The sequence below is a fragment of the Mus musculus genome, chromosome 2 (genome assembly GCF_000001635.26).
Source record: "Mus musculus strain C57BL/6J chromosome 2, GRCm38.p6 C57BL/6J".
Lineage (NCBI taxonomy): Eukaryota > Metazoa > Chordata > Mammalia > Rodentia > Muridae > Mus > Mus musculus.
The window spans coordinates 11,404,541-11,410,540 of NC_000068.7; the positions used below are offsets into that span (position 1 = coordinate 11,404,541).

Here is a 6,000-nt window from a genome sequence, read left to right on the forward strand (position 1 = left end):
TAATTCATAGGGACGGCTGCTCAACCTAGTTAGGAATACTCATAAAACGTTCTTGTAGGAGATTCCAGAAACAAGACACTTTTACACTGATCAAGGGGGCAAAGATACAGTCACAGCAAGATATATACCTACATAGTGATCAATGTGTCTATGTCTCTGTGTCTGTTATGTGTCTACAGTAATGACCAGACGCCAACATCACTGAATATCCTATAGCTTCCCAATAAATAAGTTTAGATTTTAAATACAATTATGAGCACTTTTTTTGAAACAATATCACAGGCTTGTCTCAAACTGGGAATGCTCTTGCCTCGGCCCCTAAGTGCAGGGACTGTGGGTGTGCACCTCCACACCCGCTCTGCCCTGTGATGAGGTGCACACGCAAGGCTGACTTGTAGACATTTTTTGAACTCTTAGAAAGAGATGAACGGATTATGTTTGAACGGCAGCATTCCAAGCAAACAATGAAGCTCTCTTCTAAGTATCTTTTCCCCTTTGTGACACTGCCAGGCGATGACATGGATGGTGGCACTTTCATTCTCTCTACTATAAAGACACACATACACTTCACACTTCAGAACCACACTGTAGGAACTATCATGGTGAAGAACTAAGCTCCCCCAGTTGCTGCTTAATACCAACAGCTTAGTTCTCCACAGTTTACGCTGGGGCCTGGTGGATGAGGCAGATGTCCTTGTCTTTGGACAGTCACTGGGACACACTGCCATAACACTTTATAGAGGGTGCATGGTAGGTGCTGGCATCATTCTTCACTGATTCCCTTACTCAAGCTTGAACTCATGACTGAGGGAGTCATTTCTATGTTTGGTTTGGTTTGGTTCGGTTTTGGTATAACAAGTAGAAAAAATAGGTTTTGTAGTGGCTATTCCTGGTTGTCAACTTGACTATATTTGGAATGAACTACAATCCAGAATTGGAAGGCTCACCAGTGACCCTTATCTGGAGGCTTGGAGATAGAAGATTCTGATCTGGATCTTGGTATTGAGATCTTGAGGCATAGTGGCTATGGATTCCAGAAGATTAAATCTCCGAGTTCAAGGTCATCTGAGATTAAAGTTGTAGTGGAACACACCTTTAATCTGGGCTACACCTTCTGCTGGAGACAACATAAGGTCATTGGAAGAAGGGAGTCTTGCTGCCTTGCCTGCTTGCCGTGTGGGACTGAGTAACTGCTAGATCCTTGGACTTCCATTCACAGCTACTACTGAACCATTGTTGGGAATTGGACTGCAGACTGTAAGTCATCAATAAATTCCTTTACTATATAGAGACTATCCATAAACTCTGTGACTCTAGAGAACCCTGACTAATACAGGTTTATAAACATATTTTTAATTGTTATGTGTATGAGTGTTTTGCCTGTGGGGTATGTGTGTGTGTGTGTGTGTGTGTGTGTGTGTGTGTGTGTATGCGCGTGTGTGTGTGTGTGTGTGTGTGTGTGTGTGTGTGTGTAGTAAGTTAATGCAGTACTGTACTGTCAGAGGTTTGTATCCCCTGGAATTGGAGTTATAAGCCACTATACAGGTACTGGGAACCAAACCCAAATCCTCTGCAAGGGCATCAAGTTCTCTTAGCCACTTACTACCTCTCCAACTCCAAATTGGTCAGATTTTAGAGAACCAAATTGACTCCTAAAGTCAGTGTGAGCTGATTGATAGGCATCAACCATACTGTTACTGTCACCTCAAGCCTGGCCCACAAGGTCCCCTAGAAGATGAAAATCTGTCCATGTGTAGCTGCCTGAAAGATTAAACACTCCCAAACACTTTCCCTGGGTAAATAATCAAACCCTGAGTCAACACTCAACAGATAGCTCCCAAAGCATCTCTAAGAGGTAAGGTAACATCAAAGCCAGATGATGTTTGAAATGTCTGCTTTTGATCGATGGGGCCAGGGACAGAGATCAAGCCCTTCAACTGATCTGCCCAACCCATAGCCTACAGACCACATGCAACTCAAATAACCATGAATGTAACCTAACACAAAATCATAAAGTTGTTTAAAACATTATGAGATTTGTGTGTGTGTGTGTGATGTGTTTTGTTCTGTTTTATTTTTATATATTTAATTTGTATGGATGTTTTGCCAGCATATTAGGCTGTATATTTTACAAAACTCGTGTCCACAGAGACCAGAAGAAGGCATCACACCTGCTGCAGACCCTCTTGGTCCCTTGTCTGCGTGGAACGGGTCTCTAGTCGCAGGTGGGCAAGGAGTCGGTGGGAATTGTCAGACAGACTTGACACAACCAAGTGTGGATCTGAATGTAATTTTTCAAATTGAGCATCAAACTTTTTATAGAGAAGAAAATAGGGAAGTTAGGTGACACAACGGCAAGGTACAAATGAGGTTACCGGATGCTTAATGACTCTTACACAAAACAGAGGAATGTAAACACAAAGACTGGCAGGAACTGTGCAATAAAACAACTGAGACAAAGTCAGTCCTATCTAAGGTCAGCTATAGTCTTAGAAGCCAGGTGTGAGGTCTTTACACTCCTAGGGCAAGGGCTTTCACACGCAAGTCATGGTTCTAATTAGGGAGTTCCACTCTAGCTAACCATTTCATAAAAAATTCGATACTCTAAAACCACAGCCTGATCTATTTCCTAAACCATTGTAAATTCCTGAATATGGGAGCGACTTGGCTTTTATTCTAAGTGATAGTGTGGGGGGACTTTTCTACTAATAAGTAATGTAGTCTGCCATACATAACTATAATAATAATTCTAAACTTACTTTGCTAAGCTTGCCCTGAGATTTCTAACTCTATGTAGTAGATAGTAAAGCCTGATTTCTTTCATTATCTCTCTTATAATACTAGAGGCAATTCTGAATGTCACTGAATAGGCAACATTCTTACTGAATTCCAAGCCCAGGATTGGCTCAAGGACTACCTAGGGCATTGGTGAAGGCCAGGAAGCAAAGTTCAATTTGCTTAGGTATTTGGCAAGTCGTTGCTTGGAGGCACCTATAACAAAACAATACTGAAAGGAAGCACACAGATCCATTCGCAAGGACAAAATTGGAGCATACGTGCTATGGATTGCCACAGTTCCAGGACACTAAATTTCCGTGAAACTCTTTGCCTCAGGACTGCATCCAGGCTTTTGGCCTGTCATGCATGTCACTACTGGAATGGATGTAGCACACACCAGAATATGAGCTCCAACAAAACAATAAAAAAACCAAAACTTTGTGGTAGCACATATCCCTATGTGGTAGTCCATATTCCTATGTGGTAGTCCATATCCCTCTGTGGTAGTCCATATCCCTCTGTGGTAGTCCATATTCCTATGTGGTAGTCCATATCCCTATGTGGTAGTTCATAACCCTATGTGTTAGTCCATATCCCTCTGTGGTAGTCCATATCCCTCTGTGGTAGTCCATATTCCTATGTGGTAGTCCATATCCCTATGTGGTAGTTCATATCCCTATGTGTTAGTCCATATCCCTATGTGGTAGCCCATATCCCTCTGTGGTAGTCCATATTCCTATGTGGTAGTCCATATCCCTATGTGGTAGTCCATATCCCTATGTGGTAGCCCATATCCCTCTGTGGTAGTCCATATTCCTATGTGGTAGTACATATACCTATGTGGTAGCACATATCCCTATGTGGTAGTCCATATCCCTATGTGGTAGTCCATATCCCTATGTGGTAGTCCATATCCCTATGTGGTAGTCCATATTCCTATGTGGTAGCACATATCCCTATGTGGTAGCCCATATCCCTATGTGGTAGTCCATATCCCTATGTGGTAGTCCATATCCCTATGTGGTAGCACATATCCCTATGTGGTAGTCCATATCCCTATGTGGTAGTCCGTATCCCACATGACTGACTGTAGTACTTGAGTGTCTCAGGCAGGAAGATTCCAAGTTTGAGGCTAGCCTGGGCTAGATCCTTGTCTCCAAAACCAACTAAACAGAAGGCTCTGTAAAAAGGAAAAAGAAATATAACCTTGGGCAGTGTTAGCCAGTCAAACCACTGGCCCATTTATCTATAGGAATTTGAATTGCCCACGCTGTGGGGAAAAGACTCATTTGGATATGTAAATTGCAATCAGTCTGTGTCAGTAGTCCTCCGAGGAAACTTACAGAAACAAATGTCCTCTGGGGAAACACCGTTGAAGCAGGCCCTGAAGGGATTCTATAAATAAAGTCACCAAGACGACAAGGGCACCTCCCAGAGAAAAGGGAGGGCCCTGGGCCGCAGTCTGAGCAAGCATCAGAGAGCCACATCAAACTGGCCAGCACTTTTCTTTTTTTTTTTTTTTTTTTTTTTTGGGTGCAGCGAACTTTATTGATGGTATTCAAGAGAGTAGGGAGGGCTCCCTAGGCCCCTCCTGTTATTATGGGGGTCTGGGATGGAAATTGTGAGGGAGATGCTCAGTGTTGGGGGCCGAGTTGGGATAGGGCCTCTCTCTTGCTCAGTGTCCTTGCTGGGGTGGGTGGTCCAGGGTTTCTTACTCCTTGGAGGCCATGTAGGCCATGAGGTCCACCACCCTGTTGCTGTAGCCGTATTCATTGTCATACCAGGAAATGAGCTTGACAAAGTTGTCATTGAGAGCAATGCCAGCCCCGGCATCGAAGGTGGAAGAGTGGGAGTTGCTGTTGAAGTCGCAGGAGACAACCTGGTCCTCAGTGTAGCCCAAGATGCCCTTCAGTGGGCCCTCAGATGCCTGCTTCACCACCTTCTTGATGTCATCATACTTGGCAGGTTTCTCCAGGCGGCACGTCAGATCCACGACGGACACATTGGGGGTAGGAACACGGAAGGCCATGCCAGTGAGCTTCCCGTTCAGCTCTGGGATGACCTTGCCCACAGCCTTGGCAGCACCAGTGGATGCAGGGATGATGTTCTGGGCAGCCCCACGGCCATCACGCCACAGCTTTCCAGAGGGGCCATCCACAGTCTTCTGGGTGACAGTGATGGCATGGACCGTGGTCATGAGCCCTTCCACAATGCCAAAGTTGTCATGGATGACCTTGGCCAGGGGGGCTAAGCAGTTGGTGGTGCAGGATGCATTGCTGACAATCTTGAGTGAGTTGTCATATTTCTCGTGGTTCACACCCATCACAAACATGGGGGCATCGGCAGAAGGGGCGGAGATGATGACCCTTTTGGCTCCACCCTTCAAGTGGGCCCCGGCCTTCTCCATGGTGGTGAAGACACCAGTAGACTCCACGACATACTCAGCACCGGCCTCACCCCATTTGATGTTAGTGGGGTCTCGCTCCTGGAAGATGGTGATGGGCTTCCCATAGATGACAAGCTTCCCATTCTCGGCCTTGACTGTGCCGTTGAATTTGCCGTGAGTGGAGTCATACTGGAACATGTAGACCATGTAGTTGAGGTCAATGAAGGGGTCGTTGATGGCAACAATCTCCACTTTGCCACTGCAGATGGCAGCCCTGGTGACCAGGCGCCCAATACGGCCAAATCCGTTCACACCGACCTTCACCATTTTGTCTACGGGACGGGGCTGGCACTGCACAAGAAGATGCGGCTGTCTCTGGAACAGGGAGGAGCAGAGAGCCGGCCAGCACTTTTCAACGCAGAAACGTCTTACACGGAGCTGCTTAAAATTCTTTATTTTGCTGGAAGGAATTAGTGAGAAGCTTGAAAAATCAGAGCAAAGAATGAGAGACTGAAAGGAATGGCCAAGGGTGTTTTAAAAGGGATTCTGGAAATGTAAAAATCCCTAATGGTCATACAGACCTGCAATCAGGGCTCTCGGGAGGCAGAGGCAAAATGAGCTGGAGTCAAGGTTACTACTGCTTCAAGCATATGGAGAGCCTTATGCAGTGAAAATACTTTGTTTTTCAACAGCCTTCTCATTACCCTAATTTTTAAAAATCTAGGGGAAATATGTTCAAAGTATATTATATGCTTACAAAAAAAAATACTGATGTCCCACGTAACCCCGAATGATAACAGCTTCCCTTAATGGTGGGAAATGCCTATAACTCCAGC

The 6,000-nt window shown here is 45.2% G+C and overlaps 1 pseudogene; it reads right to left on the reverse strand.

Annotated features, from left to right (window-relative positions):
• Gm13292 (predicted gene 13292) lies at positions 4,309–5,509 on the reverse strand (annotated as a pseudogene).